The 15,180-nt window shown below is 48.5% G+C and overlaps 1 protein-coding gene across 1 annotated transcript in view; it reads right to left on the reverse strand.

Annotated features, from left to right (window-relative positions):
• Window positions 1–15,180, reverse strand: part of BMPER (BMP binding endothelial regulator) — a 211,904-nt gene that overhangs the window by 539 nt on the left and 196,185 nt on the right. The window lies entirely within an intron of this gene.

The raw sequence follows: 15,180 nt of genomic DNA on the forward strand, positions 1-15,180 counted from the left end.
TCACATCTAGAACCAGATCTGAATTTTGTAGTTTAGGCTTATCTCTGCTTTGACTGTATAGATGATATAATGCCTTTCATCTGAGATTCTTGGAACATTTTACAAAGGCAGATAAATAACCTCATTATGTCCATTTTTCAGATGGGAAAACTAAGGAACCAGAAAGGTGAAGTGACTTGTTCAAGTTTCCATTAAGAACCACTGGCAAAGTTGACAGTGACAAGTCTTCCGACTCACAGGCGTTGCTTTTAATTTCACCAGTAGAACTGTACATTGCAGTAAGTCAAGACAATGCTGTTAGTTCAACAGCAACACCACATATTGGAAAGAAACAAAACAAAACCCCACAATGATTTCTCTGCTATACACTTATACCAAGGGGTCGCTGAGGTCAATGATTCTTATGTTTGGTGATGCCAGTATGTGTTCCATGCAGTTGACATTTCAATGCATTTTCAGTATAAATGACTATGGAGGGCTAAGCTAAAAGCACTATACCACTACTAGATTAGAACTTTGAACTCTTCACATTGTATACTCTATTCCAGCATGGAGAATAATACATGGCTCAATAACAAATAAAAGGCTGTTATTCTTTCAAAGGGCTGTGCTGATGTAAAAAAGAAAACACAATAAGTGGCCATAGACTCGCAAGTATCCAGAATCCTATCTTGCTATTTACAATTAAGTGGCTGCACGAAAAAGGTTGCTTCTCTCTTGAGAGTATTACAGGTCCACACTTGTTAAAGAATGCAAGTCACACAGATTCTGTTAGAGACAGAACAGGGCTAATTTTTTTCCATGTATGGGGCTTAGAATGCCATTACAGCATTGCCATTATTCACAAAGAAAAAGTAAGCAGAGATACTCTTATTAAAATACAAAATCTTGTAGTAATGTCATGCTAAGTTTAGGAGTTTAAACACTAAGGCCAGGTCTACACTAAAAAGCTAGGTTGTCGCAGCTACATCACTCGGGGGTGAAAAATTATGGACTAAACCCCATAGGTGTCGTTTGACTGCTATATTTTTTGGGGGGAGGGTGCAAAGTACAGGTGTGCCCATGCACACATGTGCACCATGTAGCCATGGCTCACTGGATCTCTCCCCCCACCTGGGCTGGATACCTGGGCTGCCGGTGCTGGGGAGGGGGATGGGACGGCTTAACAGGGGAGCCCCAGCTGCTGCTGGTGGTTACTCTGGCACCAGCTGCTGCAGTGATGTCGCTGCTCTGCTGCTGCTGCGGCCGCTGCTGCCGAGAGGATGCCACATGCCAGGCCTGTTTCCTCCCTGCCCATTCCTGCATCCCCTTCCCTTCCCCATCCCCTCCGCTTTCCTCTGCCCATTGTCCTCTGCCCCATTCCCTTCTCTTCACCCTGCCCCCTCCCACTGCCCACTATCTCTTCCCCCCACCCCAACCGTTGCCCTGCCCCCCTGCTGGCACTCCCTGTTGTATAGGAAATAGGCAGGCACTAGGACCCAGGAGGAAACATGCCGGGGTGCGGGAGGCACAGCACGGGAAGGACAGAGTCCCCCCCACACACACACACCAGCAGGCCAAGCAATGCAAGCCCTGCAGGGCAGCTCAGTGCTCGCAGAAATCAGGGCGGGAGAGGGAGAGGAAGTGGCACATGACCCTGTGTAACCCCTCTCCACACACCTTGCCTCTGTTTGGGGGGACAATGCCCCCGCGCACACTCCCAAACCACGACCATGCCTAACCCTGGTGTAGACAACAGATGCACCACTGTAGCATTTTAAGAAAGTGTAGACATAGCCTAAGAAATCAGAAAATTAACGGTCAGATCCTCAGTGGGAGTAAAAAGTTACAGTCTCCACAGTAATGTCAACTCAGCCAAGTTGGACATCCTGCATATTTTAAGACAGTGTTTTCAACCTTTGTTCCATGGCCCGTAGCAAACTATTTCTAAGATTTCCAAAGGGGTCTGCACCTCCATGCACATTTTTTTAGGGGTCCACAAATGAAAAAAGGTTGAAAACCACTGTTTTAAGATATCCATCTAACCTCTTAACACAGCAGTGTAATACGCAAGATGCAGCGTTTTTTAAAAAAGAAGAAAAAATTACATAGGCCAGCTCCTTAGCCAGTGCAAATCAATGTAGCTCCATTGATTTCAGTACAGTTTTGCTGATGGATGCTAGTGAGGAGCTGTCTCTTTGTGTGGACAGGAGACAGATTCATGTAACCCTGAGAACCTTTTAAAATTGCAATATTAATGGATATTTTGTACTGTAATTATCCTAGTTTTTAAAAGAAAAGGCAAAATTTTCAAAAAGGAAAAAAGGAAATTAAGAGAGGGGAAAAGAAAGCGACGTAAAGTACATCAAGCACATAACACCTTTAGCTACAAAGCAAGCTCTGCACATGCAGAATCTAATCCCCACAAGAATATGTGCAGTGCTTAAAAGTCCTTCAGCAACTGTGTATTAAATGTTTGATAAAATGTAGGCCAAGATTTTCAAGAGTGACTTGTGATTCTGGATGGTCAGCTTGAGTTACCTTACAGGGTATCTGTATCTGCTGAGTAATTGCCATCTGAAAATCAGATGCCCCTTAAGGTATCTCATGGTGGGCACTCAAAAATTGAGAGACTGAAAATTGTCCCTTTGAAAATCTAGGCCTTAGAGCACACTCTATGATCTTAAGGTTTTCAACCTTAAAGACTTCAGCCTATAAAGTTTTACTGTACAAAGGCCAGGTATTTGGTCCAGCTGAGCTCTGCTTGGCACAGTACCCAAGGTATGGAAGAAGAGATGGCTCCAAGCCACCTTTCCACTACCCCAGCCTGGAGCCATCTGGGGGCCATTTCTGCCTCAGAGTAATTCAGGCAGGCCCTGGGTTGGGGCAGGGGATTGGGGTGTAGGACGGTTGAGAGGTTGGGCTCTGGGATGGAGTCTGGGGTGCAGGCTCTGGGACAGAGTTTGGGGGCCGGAGAGGGGGTGGTGGGTGCTGGGGGGGAGGGGACTGCCATCACATGTGGCTTCCTTCGTCCCCTGCTGCCCCTTACCATAGCCTCACTGGGGGTGGGGGATGGGGCTGCCCCTTGCCCAGTGTTTGCAGGAGTGGTGGCTGGGGGGGAAATCACAGGGTCAAACACTCACTGACCGAAGCCCCAGCAGCTGCTCAGGTGAGTGAGGTCCACTGCAGATGACCCTGTCTCCCACTGGACCGGAAGCTCCCTTGGCGTCTCCTCCAGGTGGGTGCCGGGGGAGGGGAGGGGACAGCTGCGAAGCACATGTGTGCCTCCTCCCCCCTCCTGACGTGCAACAGCCGCTGCCTCTGCCTCAGCCCTCTGCCGGCTGGGCCAGCATCAGCATCTCTCGTTGCCATAGCAGCAGCTGCTTCCGGGAGAAACGCACAGCTTTCCTTCCGGCAGCGTCCCGATCGGCAGGGCCCTCCCCCCTCCTGATGTGCAACAGTCACTGCCTCTGCCTTAGCCCTCTGCAGGCTGGGCTAAGGGACGTACTGGCCGCCGCTTCCAGCAGTTCCCGTTGGCCTGGAGCAGCGAACCGCGGCCACTTGGAGCCGCGATCGGCCGAACCTGCGGACGTGGCAGGTAAACAAACCGGCCCGGCCCTCCAGCGGCTTTCCCTGCACAAGCGGCGGAACAAGTTTGGGAACCACTGAATTACAGGGTGCTGCTTTTTCTGTTACTGTTGTCCAGCCTTCCCTTTCCTGGTGTTTCTTAGGACATCCAGTCTGGGCGTCATTCATGGTACTTGCTGCTTACAATTTGGGTACATCATTTCAGACGCATTCTTGCCAGTGGAAGGGAGGAGACCTGAACAAGCCTTTTAATTATACAGTTTTGCCTGTATTTCTAACTGCTCGAACTTCTATCAAATGTTCATTAAAAAGTTAGAAGTTCTCTCCTCTCTCACAGAGACACATAGAGGAAACTGATTAGAGTAAGATCTAGGAGAAATTCCACCAGGGACAAAATTATTTGAAAAAAAAAAAAATTGTGCACTTTAGACTTAAATTCTGCAGATGAGAGGGAACCAGGAGGGCAAAACAGCTGGTTGAAACCAGCATATAAGTGGAAATGATGACATCTGGAATCACCCTCTAACAACAACTCAGGAATCAAAGGAGAAAATCACTTAGCTGAGAAGAGCTCCTGAGAGCCAGTCCCTGGATTAAGTGGCTTTCTCAGTTCTACTACCTGCACCTCCCTCCTTGTCATTGCCCAAACCATGCCTTCCCCTGTCTCTAATATTGCCACAGCCATCCCTTCACAGGGAATTACTTCTCCCTTACCATACTGAATCTTCTACATATGTCTTCCGAGCTCCGGAGGCTAAAGGTTAATACTCCATTGCCCAAACACCTTTGCATTCCCCTCAAGTCATCCTGGCCAGGATGTTTCTTTTCCTTCCTCAGTCCTATAAACATCTCTCCTCTGTCTTCATCAGCCTCTCTCTCTCTCTCACCTCCTTTTTCCCACTCTGTCACTCCCTCACCAGCCCCCTCACTTCTTTTTCTATCCTCTTAAACCTCCTTCCCTAATTTCTCCTCTTGTCTCAACATCCCAAGCTCCTTTCTCTTCCCCTCATACGCTTTCTTATTCCCCATATCCATCCTCATAGCTTCTCATTCTCCCCTCAACTCATCTGCTTCCCACACATCCCTTCCTGCCCTTCCAAACCTTCTCAGTTTACACATTGGTCTCACCAACCCCTTCATACCATAACCCAGCTTTTTCCTTTTTATCCTTTTGTAGCAAATCTCCCATTCACTAATGTCTTCTCCACACCCTTCTCTTTAGTAAAAATAACAGGAGTACTTGTGGCACCTTAGAGACTAACAAATTTATTAGAGCATAAGCTTTTGTGGGCTACAACCCACTTCTTCGGATGCATCCGAAGAAGTGGGTTGTAGCCCACGAAAGCTTATGCTCTAATAAATTTGTTAGTCTCTAAGGTGCCACAAGTACTCCTGTTATTTTTGCGGATACAGACTAACACGGCTGCTACTCTGAAACTTCTCTTTAGTGTCATCTTATATCACCTGTGCAACTGTATGCCTTCAACAGCAGTGAACATGTGCTATTCATTTAGGAAATGAGTAGCTAGATGATCCACTTTCTGGTTAGAGGGGAGGAAAGTGTGTAGAGAACAGGACATATATTTAGTCTCCTGTGCATCCCATTTGGCTGACAGTCCAGACAGCATAAGTATTCTAAAGAATATATTTATCCCTGAGCTAGGCATACAGCAGTCTGGGTATAAGAATTGGCAAGCACACGAGACCTGTTTTATAACACACAAAAGAATAATTAAAACCTGACTTTATTAATAAGTACACTCCATTCCCATTAGAACACGAGCCTTCCAAATATCCTGCTGTCTATGAAATATCAAACAGGAAATGAAAGTCACAGATTACTACATTTTAATGACATATATATTGTTTCATAACTAGAAATGTTTATCCCTAAATAGGACAAAATAATTGTAATGGTAGGGTTGAACAAAAGGCAGTTAAAGCTTAAAACCTAGATACTGGTTATTGTTAAGTGTAAGGAGGCACTTTATTTTTTATGAGTTCCCTGCACAGTCCATACGGTTTTGCTGTATAAAATGTGCCACCCTGACACCACCCAGATATTGATAGTGTGAGCTGAACTAGAGTCCTGCACTTAGGATGGAAGAATCCCATTCACTGTTACAGATTAGGGACCAAATGGCTAGGCAGCAGTTCTGCAGAAAAGGACCTAGGGGTTACAGCGGACAAGAAGCTGGATATGTGTCAACAGTGTGCCCTTATTGCCAAGAAGGCTAATGGCATTCTGGGCTGTATAAGAAGGGGCATTGCCAGCAGATCGAGGGACGTGATCATTCCCCTCTATTCGACATTGGTGAGGCCTCATCTGTAGTACTGTGTCCAGTTTTGGGCCCCACACTACAAGAAGGGTGTGGAAAATTGGAAAGAGTCCAGCGGAGGGCAACAAAAATGATTAGGGGTCTGGAGCACATGACTTATGAGGAGAGGCTGAGGGAACTGGGATTGTTTAGTCTGCAGAAGAGAAGAATGAGGGGGGATTTGATAGCTGCTTTCAACTACCTGAAAGGGGGTTCCAAAGAGGATGGATCTAGACTGTTCTCAGTGGTACCAGATGACAGAACAAGGAGTAATGCGCTCAAGTTGCAGTGGGGGAGGTTTAGGTTGGATATTAGGAAAAACTTTTTCACTAGGAGGGTGGTGAAGCATAGAATGGGTTATCTAGGGAGGTGGTGAAATCTCCTCCCTTAGAGGTTTTTAAGGTGAGGCTTGACAAAGCCCTGGCTGGGATGATTTAGTTGGGAATTGGTCCTGTTTTGAGCAGGGGGTTGGACTGAGATGACCTCCTGAGGTCCCTTCCAACCCTGATATTCTATGATTCTATGAACTAAAGGTCAGACGATCGCTGGATATTTGTACATGGGAACAAGATGTACCCTTTGGAGGAACTGTAGAGACCCTTTGTGATTTGAACCTCCCTTAGGTCCTTTTGCAAAGCTGAGGTAGCACTGAGATTTTCAAAGCCCAGGGAATTTAGAGACACAACTTCCATTACAATCAATGAAAGATGCACGTACAAATCACCTAGTTGGCTTTGAAAAGTTCAACCCTGGCTAGGATTTGCTAATGGGCCCAAGGGAGGCCCAGATCCCAATGGGATTTGAGTGCCTTAGGCTATGTCTATGGCTATGTTCACGCAGCGCACAGTCAACTTGTGGAACTCCTTACCTGAGGAGGTTGTGAAGGCTAGGACTATAACAATGTTTAAAAGGGGACTGGATAAATTCATGGTGGCTAAGTCCATAAATGGCTATTAGCCAGGATGGGTAAGAATGGTGTCCCTAGCCTCTGTTCGTCAGAGGATGGAGATGGATGGCAGGAGAGAGATCACTTGATCATTGCCTGTTAGGTTCACTCCCTCTGGGGCACCTGGCATTGGCCACTGTCGGTAGACAGATACTGGGCTAGATGGACCTTTGGTCTGACCCAGTACGGCCTTTCTTATGTTCTTATGTCTACACTACAGCCTATGTTGGCATAATTTATGTGGCTCAAGGGGGTGGTTTATTCACACCCCGAGCAACATAAGTTACACCAACATAAGTGTTCATGTGTTCATATCTCCCGTTGGCATAGACTGTCTTCCCCAGACATGCTGCAGCGGCACCGCTGCATTCGTACAGCTACGCCACTGCAGTGCTGTATGGGTAGACATGGCCTTACTCCCCCTTTGAAAAGTCCAGCCCCTATACATTATTCTCACATTCTGAATGGAGTATCAAGTGGAAACTTAGTCAAACACATGCTACTTTCCTGAGGAGATCCCCAAGGATTTCAACCAAAAAAGCACAAAAAGGGTGCTAGTGTTTGAGGGGATGTTACAGAGATGAAAAGTTTCTACAAATGTCCATTTTAATGGGCGGTTTTGTCTTGACTAGTAGCCTTTCAAGGCCTTGGTAGAGGATTTATGGACACTCCTTGCTCAAAATATTGTCTCAAGGGGTGTTTTGTCCTTAGAAAAGTTCTTATCTTTGATGACACTGTAGAAAAAAAGGCAAAATGTTCTATCAGTATAGACATCCCCTTATTAAAGGAGCCTCTTTCACTGATACAGTGCCATTCCAACAGGCTCATGCTTACAGGGAAGACTGCATTAGTTTCCCATTTGTGTCAAAGGAAGCAAGAGAGCATTAGCCGCTACGATTGCAAAAGTTAGGTTAGGCCACTGGTGTGCTGAAACCATTGCCTCTCATGATGACTAATGTTGTCTCGTTGTTTCCTAATACTCCCCACTCTAAGTATAAAACAGGAGATGGATCAATTGTAAACTCTTTGGGGCAGAGGCCATCTTTCTGTTCTGTTTGGACAGATCCTACTGCAGTGGGGTCCTGGTCTATTACTAGAGATCCTAGGCAGTCCTGCAATAATAAAAAGCAAAGAGAATCCAGGCAGTTCATGAAAACAAGCCAAGGGCTGTTTTCTTCAGGCTCCAGTCTGACCTGCTACTGGATGTGTCAATGGATTAAAACTACATATGCCATTAATGCTTTCTGGGGCCGCATTTAGGGAGCAGTACATTCACATAGGGACATTCTGTCCAGATTGCTCTGTTCCTTTGTAAAGAATAATCAGAGATTTCAGGAGCAATCATATATTTATCTGTATCATTCACCCCTTCCTGCTATTGTATCCTCCATGTAACAGAAAATTATGAAAGGGTAGACATTGAGTCACACAATCACCAGAATAGATAGCAGAGTAACAGCTCTTTGACCAGCAGAGAGTATCCCACTCATCTTTCTAAACTATAATTAAGGCTGCGAGTCTGTTACGGATGTTGCAGAAGTCACAGATTCTGTGACTTTCCGGGACTTCCGGAACTTCTGCAGCAGCCGGTGTGGCTGGCCCAGGGGCCACCCGAGCACCCGCACCCACCACTGCTGGGGCATTCTCACCCCCGCCTCCCGCATCATCCCCCCTCCAGCAGCAGCGGCAGTCCCGGGTCGCCCCCCACCAGCACCAGTGGGGGTGCCAGGCCACGTGCCGCAACACCCCCAGGCCCAGCAGTGGTCCCAGGCCGTGGTCCCAGGCCCAGCAGTGGTCCCAGGCCGTGCCACCACCCCCACCTCAGCACCTGCGGTGCCCCCGGGCCACCCCCTGCCCCAGAACACCCAAGATTTAGTCAGGGGTATATAGTATAAGTCATGGACCATGAATTTTTGTTAACGGCCCGTGACCTGTCCATGACTTTTACTACTAATACCCATTACTAAATATTAGTCTTAACTATAAGACTAAGATTATATAAATTTTTACATAAATTTCCAGATAATCTAATGCCATTATACAGTGACCTGAATTAAAAGGGCCATAATCAGGGGAAATATTCATTTGCAATATCCTGTCTCACTTTAAAATGGCCATGACCACACACCACCATTCTGCTTCGAGTGATGGTCCCTATGTGTCTTCCACACATGGGTGAGCAGTCGCACCATGCGCCCGAGTCCAGAAGTGTTTCTTAGCAGTGTCCATTGACCCACATGAGCATAGTGCGTCTTCTCATGCTCCCAGACGAGGATGTAAGAGGTAATGTGGGTTGACACCTCTCCAGTTCCCTCTTACCACCATGTGGCCTGAGTCGGAACCCCCAGTTCCTTTGTACTCTTAGTTTCTAAGAGAGTGAATCACTTCTGCTTTGTTGTAAATCATTGTGAATAGTTTTTATAGTGTTAGTTAGATAATTTAGTATAGTTAGTGTGTAGTTCTTTCCCCTGACTGGGGCCTGTACTTCCCCCGCCAGGGACTGTGCCCCCGATTTTGGGCTTCAAAAACTGTTTCCTGCCCGCGCTCCTTCTCTGTGAGCGACGAGCACCAGTGGCGCTTCTACTGCCTGAGCGAGGTACACATGGCTGCTCGCTATACTATTTGCAAATCCTTCCCACCTTGAACCCGGGAAGCCCACAAGCTCCACCTTCATAAATATCTGATGGAGGAAGTGATGAGAACTAGGGTGCACTCAGATCAAGGCCCCGGAGACACCCCTGTACAGTGGCCATCACCAGCAGTGAGTGCCCCTCCAAGCACCGCACATGTCCCAGCAGGAGAGAAAAAAAACACTCTCACAGGCACAAGAGCAGATCCCCGCCGCAGACTGCTCCCAAGCACAGCATTTCCTCCCCAAGACGTACCAGGTCTGATGAGATGTCACGCACAGATCCGGCCGGACCAGCACCCAAGATTCCCCGCATGGAGGGTCAGGCCAGGTACAAATGGGATCTGACAGTACTAATGTGACCTAGGCACCCAAGCATTGCCAGGACCCTCTGGCATCTCTGCAGGTACACCACGGATCCCTGGATGCCCGGAAGCATTTCTGTTGGCAGAAGAGTTGATCCTCCCCTACCTGCAGTCTCCCCTTTTATTCAGCCCCCTGCTCAACTGCGGCATCCCAACCCCAAAGTATGAACCCCTTCTGCTGTTTCTGGAGAAGCCCATATGTCTGCCAAATGGCAGCCCTCTGGTACCGACAGTCCCCCCCTCTTGCCGGCACCATCTTCAGAGTCCGAGGAGTTCTCGGAGCCGAAACCCTCCTTCTCCCTGATGTCACATCAGAGTCCAGATGTACGCTCTACTCTTCAGCATATGACCAAACAAAAGAGACCTGGTACTGCTTCCCAGGGGGCCCACCACATCCAAGGGACCCTTCCTTTTGGCCATACTGGGGAGCCCTGGGATCCTTAACAGAGACACCATCTCAGGCGTCTTATCGGCCATCCCCTGCATACCCACCGGTGCTGTCAGTGTACGAAGAAGAGGGAGACATAGAACTGGTACCACCAACTCGGTTAGTCCCAACTGGAATACCCTCCTCACTGGACGAGGCAATCATCTTCCTCCCACTCTCTCTGCTGGACCACCGCCGCCAATACCAGGACTTGCTGCAGAGGGTAGTGACAGGCCTAGGAATCCCATTGGAAGAGGTTCAGGATCCACAACATCAACTCCTGGACCGCTTCCAACCCCAGGGGCCACCTAGGATAGCCCTACCCATTAGTGAGGCCATCACGAGCAATGTGGCACACCCCTGCCTCATGTGCCCCCACACCTAAGCAGGCGGAGAGGAGATATTTTGTGCCTGCTAAAGCGGCCAATTTACTTTTCACTCATCCACCCCTTAGCTCCCCGGTAGTCCAAGAGGCTGTGGAACTGGCACGGCAGCAACCACAATAATCTACTCCTCTGAACAATGCAGCTAAGAGACTGGACCTGCTGGGGCAGGAAGGTCTGTTCTTCTGCGGGACTACAGTTCCGCATTGCCAACTATCAGGCTCTGCTAGCCAAGTATGACTTTAACAACTACAACAGGCTACCAGAGTTCAAGGACAAGCTGCTACCAGAGTATCAGCAGCGATTCCAGGCACTGCTGGACACAGGGAACTGGTCACCCCTGGTGGGCCTTCAGGCAGTTGTGGATGTGGTCAACGCATCCTCTCACTCTCTAGTGACCGGAATCGTTATGTGAAGAGACTCATGGCTACAATCATCCAGCTTCCCAGGGAGGTCCAAAATACAATTGAGGACCTCCTTTTTGACAAGCACAGGCTGTTTAACAATAAGACAGACAAGTCCCTCACTTGCTGAAGGACTCCAGAGCCACACTACAATCCCTTGGTATATATACCCTGGCCCTGAGACGCAGGCAGCAGAAACAACCCTTCTTCCCCTGCTCATACGCTCCCTACCTAGCCTACCACTACTGACAGCAGGAGCCCCCATGTCAAAGACACTGATCACAGTGGCCTCGCATCCCCGCCTCTGTCACAACCACCTCCTCGACCCTCTTCCAGTGGCAGAACACACCTCAGTTTTGACATGCAAGTCCAGACCCGCGAACCCCCACCGATGCCTCCCACAGCCCAGAGGCGTGCAGCCTGGGGAGGGAGGAAGCAGCAGGGCAGCTGGCTGTATTATCATAGCACCTGGGAGTCTCAGTCCTAGACCAGGACCCCATTGTGCTAGGCGCTGGCTGCCGGCTGAGCTCCTCCCCCACCACACGGGGCTGTTTCACCTTCCCTGCTGCTGGAGTCCCACACAGTGCCTCCAAACCCTGACTCACCTTGGCAGATGGTCTGCAAAGCAGGCAGCAGCACTGGGACTGCAGCAGCAGGGAAGGCAAAGCAGCCCCATGTGGCGGGAGAGGAGCTCAGCCGGCAGTCAGCTACCCTGCTGCTTCCTCCCTCCCCCAGGCTGCAGGGACACAGGAGGGCATCAAGAACCACGTGACGCTTCAACCACGTACCTGACGGGCACCAAGAATTCCTTGGCTGACGTGTTCAGCAGGACTCTGTACCTCAATCACGAGTGAGAGCTACATGACACCACACTCCTGTACCTCTTCGCGAAGTGGGGGGCATTCCCCATTTTCTTTGCTACTCACGAGAACCAAAAGCTGCCCCTCTATTGCTCCAGAGGTGCTTTAGTGGAGGATTATCAGGGTGATGCTCTCCTCCTCCCCTGGACAGGCAACCTCTGCTACACCTTTCCCTCCATTCCCCTCCTGCCACAGGTGCTATCTAAGATTCACCAGGACAGAGCCACCATTATACTCATAGCCCCATTCTGGCCCTGTCAGTTCTGGTTCACCGACTTCCACACACTGTCTGCCTGCACACCACTCCACCTCTGCACACTCCCAGATCTGTTCACACAAGATTGGGGGAGGCTCCGTCATCCCAATCCTGGCCTTCTTCACCTCACACCCGGGTATTTGGATGGGTGTCAAGCACAGATGGTGCATGCGCTACCCCGGTTTGACAAGTCCTTACCTAAAGCAGCAGAGAATACACCAGAGCCTACTACTGAGCTAAATGGAGACGCTTCACAGCATGGGCCCACTGCCGCCACCACCACCACTCACTGAGCGTGGTGTCTATTCCACTTGTCCTCGACTACCTCCTCACCCTCAAGACATCGGACCTGGACCTCAACTCTATCAGAGTGCAGCTGGGAGCACTCAGTGCCTTTCTGCCTCTTATGGACAGCTCCTCGGTGTTTACCCATCCCACCACTATCAGCTTCATGAAAGGGTTACTCAACCCCTTTCCACCAGTACTGAAGCCCACGCCGCCATGGGATCATAATCTTGTTCTCTCTGCCCTCACAAAGCCACCCTTTGAGCCGCTAGCAGCATGCACATTCTCCCAGCTCTCGATGAAAGTGACTTTCTTGGTACCATTACCTCACCCAGACGAGTCAGTGAAATCACGGCTATGATGGCAGACTCCCCCTACACAATATACCACAAGGACAAGGTGGCCTTATGGCTGCCCCTTAAATTCCTCCCAAAAGTGTTGTCTGAATTCCACCTAAATCAGTGCATACACCTGCTAGTTTTCCACCCCAAACCACACACCTCCCCTACTGACAGAGCCTTGCACTCCCTCCACGTCCGTCATGCACTGGTGTTCTACTTCCACAGGATCTAACCCTTTTGCACATCGCTGAAACTATTTGTGGTCATCTTGAATGGTCCAGGGATCAAGCCCTTTCATCCCAATGCATCTCCAAATGGGTCTCAGGTGCATCTGTGAATGCTACAACTAGGGTTGTCGATTAATCGCAGTTAACTCACGCAATTAACTCAAAAAAATTAATTGCGATTAATCGTGGGTTTAATTGCACTGTTAAACAACAGAATACCAATTGAAATTTATTAAATATTTTGGATGTTTTTCTACATTTTCAGATATATTGTATTCTGTTATATTTGAAACCAAAGTGTATATTATTTTTTATTACAAATATTTGCACTGTAAAAATGATAAACAAAAGAAATAGTATTTTTCAATTCACCTCATACAAGTACTGTAGTGCAATCTCTTTGTCATGACAGTGCAACTTACAAATGTAAATTTTTTTGTTCCATAACTGCACTCAAAACCAAAACAATGTAAAACTTCAGAGCCTATAAGTCCACTCAGTCCTACTTCTTATTCAGCCAATCGCTAAGACAAACAAGTTTGTTTACATTTACAGGAGATAATGCTGCCCTCTTCTTATTTACAATGTCACCTGAAAGAGAGAACAGGCATTTGCACAGCACTTTTGTAGCTGGCATTGCAAGATATTTACGTGCCAGATATGCTAAACATTTGTATGTCCCTTCATGCTTCAACCAACGTTCCAGAGGACATGCTTCCATGTTGATTATGCTTGTTAAAAAAATAATGCATTAATTAAATTTGTGACTGAACTCCCTGGGGGAGAATTGTATGTCCCCTGCTCTGTTTTACCCGCATTCTGCCATATATTTCATGTTATAGCAGTCTTGGATGATGACTCAGCACATGTTGTTCATTTTAAGAACACTTTCACTGCAGATTTGACAAAATGCAAAGAAGGTACTGTAGACGGGTCCGGACTCACCCCTGCGGTGCCTCCTGCTGGTCGTCCAGGGAATTAGCTCACCAGCCTCTGGAGCGCCCTCTGCAGGCTGGTGATCCGCCTTGTCCTCTGCACTGGCCCCCGTGTCCCTCCCAGGACCCCGGTGCCCCTTGCTCTGGGTGCTGCCCCCTGGCAATACCCACACACACGCTAGGTCTCCCCTCCCAGGGGAACCCCCACCCACTAACCCCACCTCACCTCAGGATAAGGCCACTGCCAGTCACCAACTAGCCCCCACTCTCTGGGGCAGACTGCAGTATAGGCCACTCATCATCGGCAAGGTTGGGTTTGGACCTGCTCATAGACTCATAGACTCATAGACTTTAAGGTCAGAAGGGACCAATATGGTCATCTAGTCTGACCTCCCGCATGATGCAGGCCACAAAAGCTGACCCACCCACAACAGAATCTTCCAGCCTGCGACCCCTGCCCTATGCTGCGGAGGAAGGCGAAAAACCTCCAGGGCCTCTGCCAATCTACCCTGGAGGAAAATTCCTTCCCGACCCCAAATATGGCGATCAGCAGTACCCCGAGCATACAGGCAAGATTCTACAGCCGGACCCTCATTTTACCCGCGATGGCACGTTAATGCCTAATTGACTAAAACCACGTTATCCCTTCAAACCATTCCCTCCATAAACTTATCAAGCCTAATCTTGAAGCCAGAAAGGTCTTTCGCCCCCACCGTTTCCCTCGGAAGGCTGTTCCAAAATTTCACCCCTCTGACGGTTAGAAACCTTCTTCTAATTTCAAGCCTAAACTTCCCCACTGCCAGTTTATATCCATTCGTTCTCGTGTCCACATTACTACTGAGCTGAAATAATTCCTCTCCCTCCTTGGTATTAATCCCTTTGATATATTTAAAGAGAGCAATCATATCCCCCCTCAGCCTTCTTTTGGTTAGGCTAAACAAACCGAGCTCCTCGAGTCTCCTTTCATAGGAAAGCTTTTCCATTCCTCGGATCATCCTAGTGGCCCTTCTCTGTACCCGTTCCAGTTTGAGTTCATCCTTTTTAAACATAGGAGACCAGAACTGCACACAGTACTCCAAATGAGGTCTCACCAGCGCCTTGTATAACGGAAGCAGCACCTCCCTGTCCCTACTAGAAATACCTCGCCTAACGCATCCCAAAATCGCATTAGCTTTTTTCACAGCCACGTCACATTGCCGACTCATAGTCATCCTGCGATCAACCAGGACTCCGAGGT

Source organism: Emys orbicularis, chromosome 2 (genome assembly GCF_028017835.1).
Source record: "Emys orbicularis isolate rEmyOrb1 chromosome 2, rEmyOrb1.hap1, whole genome shotgun sequence".
Classification (NCBI taxonomy): domain Eukaryota; kingdom Metazoa; phylum Chordata; order Testudines; family Emydidae; genus Emys; species Emys orbicularis.